At 42.3% G+C, this 17202-nt stretch overlaps 1 long non-coding RNA gene across 1 annotated transcript in view; it reads right to left on the reverse strand.

Annotated features, from left to right (window-relative positions):
* Positions 1 to 17202, reverse strand: part of LOC132522808 (uncharacterized) — a 292973-nt gene that overhangs the window by 65397 nt on the left and 210374 nt on the right. Inside the window, exon 2 of the long non-coding RNA XR_009541334.1 lies at positions 7382 to 7461. This is a non-coding gene — a long non-coding RNA (uncharacterized LOC132522808). The remainder of the gene's footprint in view (positions 1 to 7381; positions 7462 to 17202) is intronic.

Here is a 17202-nt window from a genome sequence, read left to right on the forward strand (position 1 = left end):
GAAAGAAATAGCAGCAGGTTCACTTTCACCCCATTACACGTCCAGTCAATGGAACGCTGCCTTTTGGCCTTGACCACGGCAGCAGGATACCGCACTCCGGCCAGTCTGCACCCTATGCCTGAGGGTGGGAAGCGCCACACAGCCTGGCTGAGGGGGGCAGACCGTTGACAGCGAGGGGAGCCCTAGACAATCTGGGTCAAGTTAAAAAGAGAATCCCATGGGGGAGAATAGCCAGCCACCCATTCCCAGCCCTCTCCCTGCCTCATGAGTGTACCCCTTCTTTCCCCAAACGGGGTGGGAGCACCTAAGGGGTCCCACTTACTATGTGCCTGTGCCCCTCCCTCCAAACCCCAATCCTTACCTGGGGTGATGGTCAGGCAGCTAAGTGCTGGCTCCTGCGGCCCTTTGTACCTGGCCACACTGCTATGAAAGCCAGGGGACTGTGCTCATTGCAATCACAGTAACAGCCTCTTGCCCAGGCCCAGCCATACATGGTTCACAAAGTTTCCACAGTGTTCATTTTGATTTTCACAACAGCTCTATGAGCTTTTCATTCCCTCACTCATTCATTCAACCGAGCGCCAGCTACATGGTTTCTGCCTTCATGGAGGATGGTATTATCGTATTAGTGCCAATTTATGACTAGTTATTGTATTTATTCAGCAAATATTATTTTGCCTCTACCGTGTGCTGGGCATTGTAAAGTCCATGAAGATACCCAAATGAACCAAGCCTGGTCCCAGCCCTCAAGGAGCTCACAGTTGCAAAACGAGGATGCAGACACGTAAATCACCATGTCTGAAAGGTTATAGCAGAAGTGTGACCACAGAGATTGAACCGAGTGTGTGGGGGCACAAAGAAGTGAGACAGTGAGTCTGTCTGGAGAATCAGGGAACCCAGGCCACAGGAAGGGACATAGGGGCTGGGTTCTGAGAGGTGACTGGTCGTGTACCAGTTGGATGAAGCGGAACAGAGGAGCAAAGAGTGGAAACAATGTAGAGATTAAGAAGGCTGTCTGTGCGTGGCTAGAGCACAGGGTCAGTTGGGGCCATAGGGAGAGATGGAACTCCATAGGTAGGAAGAAGTGTGTTGTAGAACCTTGGGGTACAAAGGAGTTTATTCTGTAGGCAATGGTGAGACGTCACATAAAGTGTTCTACACAGAGGACTATCGTGGTCACATTTGTTTAAAGAGATCACTCTGGCCACAATGTAGTCTATTGGAAATAAGAAAGACGAGTGTAAAGGAAACCAGTTAAGAGGTTAATTCCAAAATCCAGAGTCCTGAACTAACGTGTGCTCACTCCAAAGTCTTGTGTTTCTGTCAAGGACTTGTACTCATAGGGAGACGTCACCCCTATTTCATACCATCTCTGCCCTTCCTCTGGGAAAAGCACACACTTAACAAATGATCCACCCACTTAGTTAATTATAGTCTTTTATCAGAGGGATAATCGCTTCCCAGATACGTCACACACTCTCTCTGGATGGTGATCCCGAGACCAGGCTCACCAGATAATCAGTTAGGGCTTGATGATGAATGGCAAACTAACGTGTCCTCTGAGCACCGAAAAAGCAGGGATTTTTTAAAAAGTACGTGTAGGCACATCTTAAAATCATCATGGAAAAATCAGAACTTTGTTGGATTTGGATACACTGATTTTACAATTTACCTTTGTTTTCCATTCCATATAATGTGGGGAATAGTGGTGGCGGTGGAGGCGGGACACCTATATTTAGCACAGAAGTCTTCTAAAGGACTCGGTCTGGCCCTGATTATGCCCTCTTTTCTCTGGTCGCACTGCAGGTGGCCCTAACCACTTCCTTCCTTGGAACTCCTTTATAGAGAGAGTCTAGACAGCAGCAAGAAGGAAACTGCAATGAACTGGATTCATCATTCACAGCAATGCCGAGGACATCACCACCGCCCTTAGTAAGGCTACACAAGGGGACATGGCTAGCAACTCTTATTGCTTAACTGTTCAGGTTTGAACTCCATGTAAGTTTATTTGGGCAACAGAACTGGAACCAGAGTATTTCATACTTCGGTTACTCAACAACAGTATTAAATTGAGATCCTCTATACTGTCAGGGCTTGAAAGTCTTGGTGATTATTGTAGGGCAGGTTTCTTAAGCTGTAGATAAACTACTCCAAACTGGAGCAATCCCAACACTCTTCCAAGGGATCCTGATTGGAAGGCCATCTGTTTCAAGAAGGTCAGCTCCCTAGAGAGAGGCTGAGAGGAATGAGCTGTTCTGTTAACAATATAAGTCGTTGCTGTTCCCCAAATGGTTTCCAAACACTTGCACAACCCAGTAGGCTATACTCCACTAGAGAACCGAAATCTGAAAGGTCTATTCAGGCTTTCTAGGTCGGAGCCGTTCGAAATCACACTTCAAGCTTTCCCTACTAATTCTATCTTTATTCTTTGGTCCCAAGCCACAAGCTTTCCACCAGAGTTCTCTTGAGATAATAAAGATATATATTGAGCACTTACTATGTGCCAGGCATATGCTAAGTGTTTTACATACATTCTCTGATTTACTCTTCATATCTATGGGGCATAAACTATTGTTATTATCCCTATTTAGCAGATAAGGAAACTGAGACACACTGATATTTGGTAACTAGGCCGAAGTCATAGAGCAAGTAAGTTTTGGAGCCCAGGCTGGACTTTAGGAAGCCTAACTCTAGAGCCAACTTTCTCGACCATTTGCTTTCCTGCCTAGGAGTTTAACCTGATCTTTTATTCTAATTTACAAGCATTTGTTAACTTCATTTGTAGGGGAGAAAACGGAGGTGAGAGAGGTTAAGTGACTCGCCTCGGGTCACATCGCTAGCGGTCGCAGAGCTGGAACAGGCATTACAGAATCATTGCCTCCTTGATTTCTTAATTTGACATCCTCATTTTAACCTAAACTAGGCCTAATTTTATCCCCTCCAGGGAAAGAACAAAGGGAGGTGGGAGTGGGGCGGCATTTATTGAGCTCTTTCTAAGCATCAAGTAATCTGCTAGGCACTTTACATCCAACATTCATTCATTCAAGCAACAACCTGGAAATGTTGGCATTATTGCTTCCATTTTCCAAATGAGAAAACAGAGGCTTCCCAGGTACCAAGTGATGGAGCTGGGGCTCCAGACCCCACCTTTGTGAACATGATGCCCAGGCTCCTCTACCAAGAACTTAATAGTGGTTTATCCCTTGCAGGTGTGGATTTTATTCTGTACCTGCTTTGACCAGGTCATCAAGGATGAAGGAGTAAAATGGGTCTTGAATCAACACAGGCAATCTTCTTCCATCATCCCCTCACAAGATCCTGCCCACTAGGACTTAACTTGAATTTGTAAGCAGTTTCTCCAAGGCTCTGGGTCGAATGGCTTGTGATGTTTTGGGAAGATTCCTCCCCCTGATTCTGTTTCCTGACTCTTCTGACTTGGGCCAAGCAATGAGAAGCCTCACAATTTATTTAAAGGTTACCCACCAGAGAAAACATCTTCTAGACCTTGGCTTGAAATTGCTAGGTGAACCAAGTCATATTTTAGGTACAATGAATGTGTTATTTCCCAAGTATTTGGGGTTTAATACAGCAACAGAAGACTCTCACCAGAAACCGTCCCCCCTAACTTTGAAATATGTGTGTACAGCAGAGAAATTTTTCTGGTTTTGATGCCCTTGCAAAAATTGTCAACACACTGTATCTTTTTTTCACAGCTCTTTGATGTACTTGAAGGGGTTTCTTCCTTGAACAAGAAGCCACAACTCCAAATGTGTTTAAAACAGAAGCCCCTAAACATTTGAAGTTCAGTTCAGAATTCCTAAGCAGAAACTTGGCAAGAAGTCCTAACTTAAATTAGGAAAAAGGAAAAAAGAAAAAAAGCCCTTCTCTCATCCATAAAGTATCAAATGTATACTTCCCAATAGAAAACAGACTTTTCACATCCATGTCATGCTGCTCTATCTTTTAATTCACTGCATTTTCCCCACAGAACTTAGACTTTTCGACTCATATCAAAAGCACGGTAAAGACCATTTGGATGTATTGCTTTCATCTCAAATTCAACAAGCACAGGTCTTAACCTGTAATCTTTTCTCTGCTCGGTGTCCTTTGCTTTCTTCTTTGTTTCCCCATCATATAGGCTCAAAATCTAGACAGGGACAGGAAATATGCCTTAATTATCTTTATATGATTAGTACCCAGGCAGTGCTGGTACACAGAAGATGCTCAATAGCTTGTTCAATAAATAGATTTAAAAGTCATCTTCTCCTTTTCTCTCTCCTTCACCCATGCTGCATCTTATCTCTTCAAAGCCTTTATCACTTGTGTTTTACAATATGAGTACCCAACAACCAAATAGGGCCCATCTGATCAGGATGCAACCTGTTTCAGATTTTTATGGAAAAAACAAAAAACAAAAACATATAAAATCAGCCAGAAATAGAAACTAAGAGGCCAGTGGTTCCAAGTAATTATGGGTCTGAGTGCAGATTAGGGTCATTCTAAAAGAAGTGGATCCGGTGTAACTGTCACTGAATCTATGAACAATTTTAATCTTACATATTAAATTACTTTATAAGATCAAGGTAAAGTTTAATGGATCATTCCAAAGGATTTCTTACTAAAAAATAAGTATGTACCATATCATTAACATAAACTTCTTTTTTTTGTTGTTGTTTTTTTTTTGCGGTACGCGGGCCTCTCACTGTTGTGGCCTCTCCCGTTGTGGAGCACGGGCTCCGGACGCGCAGGCTCATCGGCCATGGCTCACGGGCCCAGCCGCTCAGCGGCATGTGGGATCTTCCCGGGCCGGGGCACGAACCCGTGTCCCCTGCATCGGCAGGCGGACTCTCAACCACTGCGCCACCAGGGAAGCCCTAACATAAACTTCTTAAGAGCAGAATCCATAAAGCCTCTCTGAAGTCACTAGCATGCTTTGAACATGGAAACTACTTACTAAAGCTTCCATGTATCCTTGAATCTCACTTGAGTCACTGTGCCCAAACTAAACATCAGCTATTAGCCCTCTTTTAAACTAAAATGTATTATCAATAACGAATAGGCTTCATTACACTCTATTTCTGATCATGGGGTTCTCTATAAAAACCATATGCCTTTACTTATTTTTCCTTCAGTTATTTATCTCTCCCCATTCTTTTAATATATACTATGAATCTTATGGCTACCGCTGTAGTTCATACCTTCCTGTTCCACTAGATCAGCGGTTCTTAACTTGAGGTCTACGGTATAGAAGAGAGACTGTGGAAGTAGAGGTAAGGGCCCAGAAACAAGAAAGCAGCATTGACTTCAAGCAGGCATTTGAGTCTAGAGAAACCTCAGACACGCTGATGAGAATAAGCAGATTCTGGAGGAAGGACCCACAGGGTTTAATATGCACCAGGCATAGTTTTAGGCACTGGGGGGGAAAGCAGTGAACACAAATCCTGCCCTCCTGACCTTCCATTCTGATGGAACAAATGGCTAGCAAACAAATAAATACATATTATGAAGAATAGTCATGAGTGTTATGGAGACAAATGAAAGAGAGAAGGAATGGAGAGTTCTATAAATCGTCATTTTATATAGGGTGGTCAGAGAAGGCCTCCCCGAGCAATGAGCTGATGGAAGAGAGAAGAGGGATTTGCTGTTATCTGGGGAAGAGCCTGGAGGCAGGGGAAACAACTGAAGCAAATGCCCTAAGGCAGGAAAAGGCTTGGACCAGCTTCAGCAGCAGAAAGCAAGGTGGCCAGTATGGTTGGAGCAGAAGGCGGGAGAGATCATGGACAGGCTCGTGCTGGCGAGAGGGCTCACACTTTCACTCTAAATGAGTGTCTACTTAAAAAGACAACCTTTCCCTGATTCTATTCCACCAGCACGCTGCTTGTCCATCATGTTCCAAGCACTCTGATAAGCTCCGGGAATGTACACATAAATGAGATCCAGTCCCTCTTTAATAAGGAAAGATATTTAGACAGATGAATCTAATGCAAGGCAGCAAATAGGCAAGTGCTGTTAAGAGAGCTGGGTGGCCTGCAGGAGAGCTGAGACCCCTCTCAGCTTCAGAGAGGAGGTAGTCAGGTTTGGCTCGTGGAAATAGTTCCAATACGATGGAGGACCTTGAAGGATGGGCTGGATTTGAATATGGGCATCACTGAGCTACAGAACTTTCTAAGAAAACAAGTCAAGAGACAGAGGTGAAAATATGCCTGATATTTTCAGACAATTGTGAGAATTGCCTGAGATGGGAAACGCCTGAAGGTGAGTAATTGGAAGTGGGTTTGCACAAAAGGTTTGAAATTATATGTTTGAGGTACACAGAGGCAAGACAGGGAATTAGTGAACGCTTATTAGCTCTGGGGTATAATATGCCTTCTACATGATTTCCAGATATGTATGTTTACATCTATATCTGAAGATTTCATAGGAGAACAGTACATGCAGTGAACGTACAGGAATTAAATTGAACTCTCCTTTGGTAATTTGGTGAAAAGTTTTAAATTAGATTCGTTATTAGAGATAATTTATTATAAACCCTTGCCTCACCCTCCAACATTGCACTGACAAGGAGTATGAGTCCTAAAGGTTTAATAGGCAGTGAAAGGTCATGTTATTAATAACTGATGAATCAAGAATCGGACTAACGTCCCATTATTTTCCTACCACATTTCTCTACTCAGCTCTATCGGGCTTTTCCATTACTGTACCAAAGGAAGGTGAGGGTGACACATTTAATGCTTCAAATCCAGATCTTGAGCTGGCCTATTGTAATACACAGATGATATTAATGACTCATCTGCTATTCCTCCCCCAGCTGAGTGCAATCTACCTCCTTACAACTCCTTCACACAGTCAACCGTGACTTAGCTGCACAGCTGTAGGCAAGGCCTTCCAAACACTCAACTATGGCATCTTCCACCCCTGCTTACTTCTCTGCAGGACAAAAAAAAAAAAAAAAAAGGAATTCCCTCCACCCACCACTACCACACCATTAAGAAGTTTTGTTTCCATTTATTTGCTCAATACTCCTTACGAGAAGATCTTGACTTGTTCTTTTTCAATAATTGAGCTTAGCAACCAGATTAACACGCTTTTGGATTTTTCAAATTTATTTCTAATGAAAAGCAGAGTTGACAGAGAGCAAGAGAGAATGAGCCAGACAGAATGAGCCAACTTAGCCACAAAAGTAAATTTTAGCTCTTTGCTTGTATCTTAAAGAAAGACTAGAAAATTTGAAAAAAATCCTTCCAGAGCTTGATGTTTCACTTGAATCTTGGAAATAACAAACTAGCCTCAAGACTCCACCTAATGGCTAGCTGTTTCAGGAAACCCTCGGGGAACAAACCCCACTCCCCAAATCTGTGTGCCCTTGAAATTCCATACATACCTTTAAGACGATGGCACAGACTGTACTGTGTTGTGATAACTGCTCTACATGTCTCTTCTTTCCCACCAGGTTCACAGCACCTATCACAGTGGGGAAGAAAGAAGGAAGTTATCAAAGATGGGAGGGAGGAAGGAAATGTTCAATGTACATGTTTTCCAAACTAACTCAAGACACACGATCTGGCAAAGAATGTCTTGGCTGCTACGTAGTTAAGAGTAACTTGAGGAGAAATAGCTTGGGTGTCAATACTAGGATTCCATGCACACTGCTGGTTTGTGATGACACCAGAGAAGAATGTTCTAATTTGAGACTGAAAATCTATGATGCTCATATACTCTGCTCGCATTACATCTCAAACCTGGACAAATGAAAATAAACATTTCTTGGATCTACGACTATTTTTATAAAAGCTTACACAGGCACGTCTTGGTCTAGATACATTTGTGTTTCACGTATTTGATATATACATAATTTTATTTAGGCCTTTTAGTGAAATAATTGTGATGCAATGTAACGTGCGGCAAATACCATGGCAGGTGGGCACCGCAGTACCTGAGACCGTAATTTCTGGTGAATGCCAACGTTCTAGTATCCATCCTTTACCCGGTTCAATTCTCCATTGCCTGTCAAGTGAGATGCATTTGTGCCATGTTTGTGCTTTTCTGCACTGTGGGTTTCTCTCTCACATTAACTGCTTGTGATTCCACAGCTACACAGAGCAATGTGGCACATGCTTCACTGTTCACAATTTTTAATTTATTTAAGCATAGAAGGAAAAACCCTAAGACATGATATGACCCATCGCCATCAAACCTGTGGCAGTACAAGGAAGCTGATTTATCACCTCCAACTGTTTCTCTGTTTACACCACCTCTCACCCTGTATACTTATTAAATGAGTCCAGCTTAAGTAACTATGGATTAAATAGAAATAGTGGTATCCCCCTAGAGTGGCTGAAATATCCTAAATCTCTTCTGTGCCGTTACTCTGTTGGAAAATTGCTTTGGGCATATCAGTTTTGCCTGGCATCCTTTGTAAGGAATTTAGCCACTGGTCATGTCAAGGGGTGTCTGTACACCTGAGTTTTTGATCTCCAAAACTTGGGACATTGGAATTATATTTGTATGTTTGAGAAACATTAATCGATGATGAGCCTCACCTTGCCAAATGACTTAAAGAATACTGGTAAAAAAAATTAATATCAGAAGTTTGACTTAAGATATTAATTCTCACTAGTATTTTACTAAGACACTGAAAGGTTTCTGCAAAAGGAGATACAGACAAGGTATGTCCCAGGGCAGAAGTGCAGGTGATGAAGGTAGCATGGAGTACTCAAGGGAGCAACAGAATTTAAACGATTCAGAACCTCAATCCATGAATATATGTTGAGCACCCATTATATGCTGGAACATGTGCATATATAAAATCATACAGTAGTATATATAAATATAGGGTATCATTATGAGCTCTTTTAGCATAACTTAGAAGGTATGGGAGAGCCAAAGGAATGCTTGACCACCTCTTTGAAGAGACTGACTTGCTGAACAACATCTTGCAGGAATATTTTGGGTGGGGCCGGAAGAATCAGGAGCCTTTCACATGGACTGTATTTACCCAAGTCATCTGTCTTTTTTGCAAAGGCTTAATTTTCACATGAAGCCACACTTATGTTGAAGTAGGAAACTTTCCATTCTCTATGTTAAGTGTCATCCCTCTAGTTTGTTGAGTTTTTTGACATCTAATTTTGATATAAGACATGTTCTTTATGATTCCTTCTGGCCCCATCTCATCTGCCACTTCAACAAATAAGTCTTCACCTATCTCAATAAAAAGATGTTGGCCTGGGCCAGATCAATGACCTGAAGTTTCTCCGTTTCTCCAGGGATCTCCCTTCTGACAGCCACTGCGACACTCTACCAATTACATATCCACCAAATTGAAAACCATCAAGCTCTGTTTTCATCTTCACTTTAAGGTTTTATAAAGCACCCAGCTCAAATATCCTACTCTTGTGACTACAGGATTTTATAAATGGGCAAGATTTGCTCCACAAAATGAAACGAAGATGTGAGGGAACAATTTATTCTTAGGGATTACTGCTAAGTCCCAGGGATCTCTATGCCTTTTGTAATTGCTCAAAATTTTTCACTTAATCTATTTAAAAATCAGAAGCATCTTCAAGTTTTCTAAAGCTTTTGGAAATCAAGATATTGGCTCAGTCACCTAGTACCTCTTGGCTCCCCTCGTACTGCAAACATGGCTGACAGCATCTCAACAATCTCATCTGCGTCTCTGCCCAGCGCAGCATCAGGCAGGCCTGCAATTCCATCTGGGCAGAGGGCTCCAGTTCCTTTACAGAAAGGTAATACTCCTTTGGAATCACTTTATCTTAATTGGTCTTCCAGATCCTCCCCTTAATGTTTGTTCCTCTCTTTCCTGACTTTCTTGACTACTGATCTGGGGAGAAGTTAAGAGAGGCGTCTTATAACTTATTCGGTTTACAATTGACACCTTGCTCTTTAAAAACAAAAACAAAAGAATACATGTGACCAAACATAATGTACCTAAACATCAAAGGTGCTTCAACTAATCGAGCCTAAAAGAACTGATATGAGTGAGAAGATGGAAAGGGGAACATGTTTCTAGAGGGAGTGCTTTTATTTGTGGGAAATTCCCTCTACAGATGGTGAGCCTGTCAGTATAACAAGAAGGGTGGAGGCCGTCCCTCTCAAGATGATTTGAGGAATAATGGTGAGCAACCAGGTAGCTGATGCCCTGTGAGAAGGCCTGTCGTCCACGCCTCTACCTCCTCCGAGGGATCTGCCCTGTTCATCTGTCAGTTCAGCAGAAGCTCTGTCTGTGACAGCCAGAAGCCTGGCGGTAAGTCAATATGTTCCCCTTGAGACAAGGAAAATTCCACAGGTCAGACTCACTAGGCAAGTAGACTACAAAAAGCGCCGAGTGCATACAAATGCTCTGGTAAATTAAGATAATGATATTAGCTGTTTATTGTAGATAAAAACCTAAATCTGTAATAGAAGCATCTAGGCGATTCCAATTCCCAGTGTATCAACATCAGAAAGAACAGTTATGATTGTTGTCAAGGAAAAAAAAATCCAGGACTGACTAACATTTAGAGATATAAAGCTTTCATATCCTTCAGTCTTCTTTCCTTTGTGATTTCCACAGGATTTTCATTTCCAGAGATATTAGACTACTTGCTTTCAAAGGAATTCAATATTTTCATTCAGAAAAGTAATTTCACAGGAAAGTAACACAGAGCGATGTCCTGCGTATTCATTTTCAGAGCCAATATTACAAAGTCAATTTGCGCTGCACGGAGCTGGGGCGACATGAAAAGGTGCAGATCCTGTGTATCTGGGTTTCCAGGGTCCTCCTCTTCCTTCCCATTCCCCTCCTGCAGGACACCCCACAAGCCTTTGAAAAGAAGTGTCTGGCGGTAAAACAAAACAGGCTGCCTGATTCCCTTAATAACCTCACCCAGCGTCACCCAAAGACCTTGATCCTGAGCCCAGGACTCGATTACGGCTTCATCCCCTCTGCCCTGTAGTAAAAGTCCCATCTCCATAACCATCACAATCATCCTGTTTCTTTTCTTCGTGTTGTTATAGAAATTAGAGGAGAAAGCGGCCAGCCTAAGGTGAAAGACGAGGAGATGAGTGACTTCCTCTGGTACTTCTGTGCAGATAAAAGCTAATTCTGATAAAACCAAGACTGAAATCCTTCCAGCCCACATAAAGTCAAGGTCAGACAACATGAACCAATCAAGCTGAAAGCTGACCGATTTTTTCTTTTCGCAAGTAAGTCAGAGACTGACAGAGAAGCAGAGGTGGATGGAGGAAGGATGAGGGGGGAAGAGGAAAGAAAGGAGGAGAAAAGCCCCCCATCGAGGTGAACAGATGGACTGACAGAGTGAACGAGAGACAGAGATGGAGGGGAAAACAGGGAGTTCCTTTTGCTATTCCTGTTCCTTACATATTTCAGGATCAAAAGGCATAAGAAAACATCTTCAAGTTTTTCATCAGGCATTGGGGGTGACGGGACCACAAGGTCCAGCTGCCAACGGGTGTTTTTCCTGGGGGTTTTCAAGTCAGGCCGCATGCTCTAACCTTGAGGATGATGTTTATTCCTGGGGGAGAGATAAGCCAGCAGCCCTGGCCCCAGCCCCATCGGAGCAGAGTGGGCATTACCAGCGAACAAAGGAAGAGCGCTGTACGGCAACAAGCATTTGGTTTTGATTAGAGGATATTCAGGGACTGTGCAAGTTCTATTAAAATAAGCACAAAACCATCTTAAAGGGCTTTTTCGTTTCTTTCTCTTTCCCCCCCTCAGTTTATATTGTTAATCTTTCTTCCTGGACGGCTCCTCACAAATGCCTTTTGTTTTCTTGTGTGATTCTACGTGCCAGGACTCTAAGAAGGCAGGACGGAGGTCCTGTTCTGGCATGCTTTCAAGTCTCTTCCATAGGAGATGAAGGCTTGTTGCTGTGCCTTCAAGGGTATAAATTTAGAGGCCGCCAATCCGTCCGGAGGTAATTCAAATGCTGGTAGATGGTGGAATCCACCCTGGCCCCCTGCTCCTATGAATACCCTGGCACTTACCCCACTCAGAGGAAACGAAACCAATTTGGGAAAGCGAAGAGAGAATAAACATGCAATTAAAATGGTCATTTCTCTTGGTTTCTTCCTTTAGTTCTTTTTTTTAACACTGCATCCCATTCTATAATCTGATGATGAAACGGGCCTGGTTAATTATAACAACGTACAAAAGATCGCTGCCTTTTCCCCACAGTGACTAGGCTAGGTCTGAATATTTTTTTTGTGGTGGTGGCGAGGAATGGGGAGAGACGTGGATGAACTTCAATTGAAGCCGTCGTTTTGGAAGAGCCGCTATGTTTTATATTGTTTCACACCCTCTGCCAGGGTGAGCATTACAGAAATAGCACTTTCCTTTCCATTTATCTATCTTCCTCCTTTATCCGTAGATAGACAAATAAAAATGAATTCTATCCAGAGGCAGCATGCATGCCGCTTCTATATGTTCTTCAGATAGCTTATTTTTATTCAGCTTAAAGCAGAACCTATAATTTTTATTCGAGATTCCATCCAGCCTCTCTCTCTCTCTCTACCTCCAAGCAAGTCTTCAAGAAGCCCTGCTGCCCTGCTTTGTTCCAAAGATTCTGCTAAAGGCCAAAAGATGGAGATAGCACACCCATCTGGTCTGTTTTCACATCCTAAGAGAAGGGCTTGAGAGAGCCCCCTCCAGTGGAGGGAACAAGGTGGTCGGGAATAAGCATTGCTGTCTTTGTTTGTGATTAGCTTATCTCAGGAAGACTCTTAATATCCATGGGGAAATAACACCATTAAATGAAGCTCACCCAGCAATCAGGAGACTTCGTTGTCAGGGCTCTGAAATACTTACACTTAAAGATTCCATTTCAGTGTCAACAAAACATAAGCATCTCACTTCCCCCTTCGTCCTTTTCTCTTGTTTTTCCCCTTACCCACCATCACTGCTCCCCACCCCCCGCCTAATTCTCAACAGTGTGTGAATTTTATATGGATCAACCTTAAAGCATCTGCTAGAAAATAACAGCCAACCTGTATAGGAAATAGGAATAGATTCCGTGTCAGAGCAAAATTAAGATCTTGTTGCCTCCTCATTTCCATAATATTACCCTTGTGCTTGGTGAATAAATACCACAGGAATACCAAACAGTGGTGGAGCAAAAATGAATATTGAAATTTATAAAATGGCCAGTGTCCAAAATAGTAATATTCATGGGGAAGTGTTTTGACATCTGAGATAACCTCCATTTTCCTTCAGAGAGCTGAGCATGCCTGATTTGGTAACATGGATTTGAACAAACACGTTATTACAATGCATTTCAAACTGCTCACCTCTTTTTTTAACCCCTTCAATTTTGACAATCTCCCATCACCCCAGTTTTAGAATAAGAAGGGTATTAAAGCACAGAATTTTAAGTCAGGTGATTTGGGGCTAGAATCCTTGTTCTGTCACTCTCCAAATGTTTAGCTTTGGGTACCTGAATGCACTTCAGCTTCAACTGACATCTATAAAGTGGGGAAAGCAACAGACCCATTCTCACAGGGTAGTGGTGAGGACTCAATAATAACATATATTATAGATGACATAAAAAGTCATGGTAATTATCACAACTAACATTCATTGCATACTTTAAAATGTATCACTGTTTTAAGAGTCTTACCCATACTAGCTTATTAACTATGAGATAGGGTTATTGGGAAGATTAAATGAGCTATTTCATGTAAATGAAGTAATACATTTCTGCCTGGTACATGGTTAATGCACTATAAATAGTGATTACCGTGATAATAATGTAATCCTCAGAAACTTCTAAAAATGGAATTGAGATTAGGCCTTTTACACAGATGAGGAAACTGAGGCACAGAGATATTAAGGGACTTACGCAATAGTACAGATGAGGAAAGAGTGAAACAATTCAAACAGACAGTCTGGCCCTGAAGCCTCTAATTTTAACCATTGTACTATATGCAAAAGCTCTTTATAAAATATGACGCACATTAATATGTACATATGTGTGTGTGTGTGTGTCTAGACACACACACACACACACATAAAGTTGATTTCTCATGTTAAAAAAGGAAATATTCTGGTTAAGTTTCTACCACCCAGGCCAACCCCATAAGTAACGAATGAAAGTTGTGACTGGTGCCTGGCCTGATTTATATTCTGAAATCATCATATTTTCTTCTCAGTCCCCTTCCTGCCCATATTTTCCTTTCTGGCCGATGGGGGGTGTTCAGCTGGGCTTTGTGCGAGTTACAAAGCAGCAACAATTACATGAGGGAGTCCAGGAGCATGTCAACCACAAAAAAAACAGTTGTCATAAACACTGTGCATCTTAATGCGGTGCTTCCGTCTTTACGTAAGATTAATTAAAGAGCAGATGTTCTGTCATGCCCCACGTTAGGTATGGTTATCTTTGAGATTCCAGCTCCTCCATTTGCTGGGTTTTAATTTGCATCATTATGCATTTTGAGCCTGGGGCATGAGTAGTCAAGTGGTAAACATTAGCTATACTGCACTGTATTTCCAAATGCAACCTCACTATTAGGCTGACTAATAGAATTCAATTCTATTTTCAGCCGAATCCTCTCAATTTTCATTTGCTTTTGACACGTTACATGGCAGGAGGAGAGAGCAACGGAAAATGAGGGAGAGAGAGGCAGCTTACAGCACTGTTTGTGCACAGGCCTCGAGTCGGCAAGACAGCCCCCTTCCGGTGGGTTTTGACCATGCAGCTGAAGAGCTCCCACCCTTGCCTTCCTTTTACACACAGCTGTGACAGCCCTGAAGTTTCCCCTCCCATCCTCATCTCTGAGGTTGACACTCCAGATATGGCAAGATGTCCCTGCTGTTGTTAAGAACTGGAGACGCTAAAGTGAATTCTGATTTTCTAAGTGCAACTCCTGAACATTGATGTCAAAAAAGTTTTCAGGCCACGATCAAAGTCCGCTATGAATTAATTTGTCATTATAACACAGCCCCGCTTGCCAGGCATTTCAGACCAGGGTCTGGGAAAGGCAGCAGATATCTGGGTTGACAATTTCATTTAAAGGACAGAAAGCTTTCTGCTTTCTTTTCATTGGTATCTTGATTTAATGAACACACACACAGACCACGGCCATATGCTCCAAATACCAGCTTGCTGTTCTTCAAGAAGCAGCTTGGGAAAATGCCAAGGCAAGAAGCTTGGAAGAAACTTGAAAAGGCTTCAAGACATATCCGTGTAGCCTGGGATAGCAAATGCACCAGTGATTAATTACGCTGGGGTTGGACATGAATAGGAATGCCAAGAAGGTGTTCGCAGCACAGCAATAGTGGGCACGTTGGCCTGATAATAGAATCCTTCCTGTTTTGATTTCCCAAGTTTCCTTTCTGTTGGTAGCACATTCACAGGCAGGTCAGAGATATAAGATGGTGATGTCATGCTGCTTCTCATTACAGAATCATTAGATCAGGTGTGACCACAGTCAAAGAGGGGGTGGCCCTAGGAAATGGGAACTCCAGAATTTGTGCCAGGGAATTCTTGCCTGGAGAGAAATCAATGACTGCCTCTTCCTGCAGAAACCCTCCACGACATCCCCCAGAGATGCTCAAAAACAATGTAGGGGGTGGCTTAACTCTGCTGGCAACACGATCCATAGATTCTCCCCTAAATGACTTTGAAAATGATTCGCCTCCTTCAGAATCCACAGTAGGAATTTGCTGAAGTTGGAGAGCAAGGAAGTTCATCTTCTTTCTCTTCCTCTGTTAGCAGATGAAGGAAGAAGAGGAGAGGAAGAAGAAGAAAAGCTACCTTTTATCCAGAGCAGAAAGCTTAACTGAGCCTAATAAGAGGGAAGAACTTGTCTTGGTGGTAGAGTTTCAAGGATTAGGCTCACCGGAAAAGGACCATTTTGACTCCAGTCTTGGGGCCTGTGTCATCTACTTTAAGGACAACTTGTAGGTTTCTTCCATTCTGTATTTCCTGATCTAATAATCTGGCCACGTACATGTTGAACGGCTTCCCATCACCTACAAGACATAGTCTAGAATCCTTTATCTTTCATACATGGTCCTTTATGACCTGACCCTGCCTTACAGATCCAGTCGTGGCTCCTGTTTTTCCCCCCTTCACCCCCCATTCCTCTTATCACACTACTTGTAACAGGCTTAAGGGTGCTGACCCTTTTAACCTCTAGGCTTCTGCACATTTGCCACCTCTACCTAAAATTCTCTTCTCCACACTGTCTTTCTAGGAAAAATTCTGCCTACATTCCTATCTCTTGGGATATTGTCCCAAATTTCTCACTAATACTTCTATATCTCTCCTTGAAAATCCCACCAACACCTCAAACCAAACACATTTAGGGCTTAACTCATCTTTCCCTTTAGACATCCTCCACTTTGTAATCCCTGATGCCAATCAATGGTACCTACAGACCATAAGGACACTAACACTCAAAACACTGATTTTGTTTCCCTTCTAACTCCTTGATAGCCAGTCATTAAATCATTCCTGATGAGTCTACCTCCAGAATCACTCTTCTATCCAAAATCTTTACACCCTACCTAAATTGTCTCCCAGGATTTTCCTTTCTATTGTCATTTCCCTACCCAAATACTGGTTTTATCTCACATGGCCTATTGTGATAATCACCTAATCGATCTCATTTCTTTCCAGTCTTTCTCTCTTTCTATCCATTTTACCTTGAGCCACAGGATTAAATTGTGATGCTTGAAGTATTCATTCAATACGTATAAGCATATGTGCCAGGTACCAGGAAGTACACCCCTTAAGAACAGAATTCCCATATCCATTTAAAGTGTCAGTCAGTGATTGGTACTCAGTCACTTTTAAGTAAGTGGGTATTAGGTAAATGACTAAATGAATAGGGCTTAAAGTTTAGTTGGAGAGAAGAGTTATCAGAAGCTAAAAATAATAAAATGCTTCTATGGAATACTTCAGGACAATCTGTAATTGATTGCCAGATGACAGGTATTAGCATTCTAACTAATGTCATCAGAGAAACCCTTAGAGAAGGTAAGGGAGAAGAAAGAGAACCAAGATTTATTGAGTAACTATTATGCATCTAGCCCGATGCTATGCGAATTGTATACATTATTTTATTTATTCCTTACAACAACCCTATTAGCAAGCCCATTTTACAGATGAATCAGAAGAGGCTCATGGAGGTTAAATAGCTTGCCCGGTCATCTAGCTAGAAAGGATTAGAATTGAGGTTTGAATC

Source organism: Lagenorhynchus albirostris, chromosome 7, assembly GCF_949774975.1.
Source record: "Lagenorhynchus albirostris chromosome 7, mLagAlb1.1, whole genome shotgun sequence".
Classification (NCBI taxonomy): Eukaryota; Metazoa; Chordata; class Mammalia; order Artiodactyla; family Delphinidae; genus Lagenorhynchus; species Lagenorhynchus albirostris.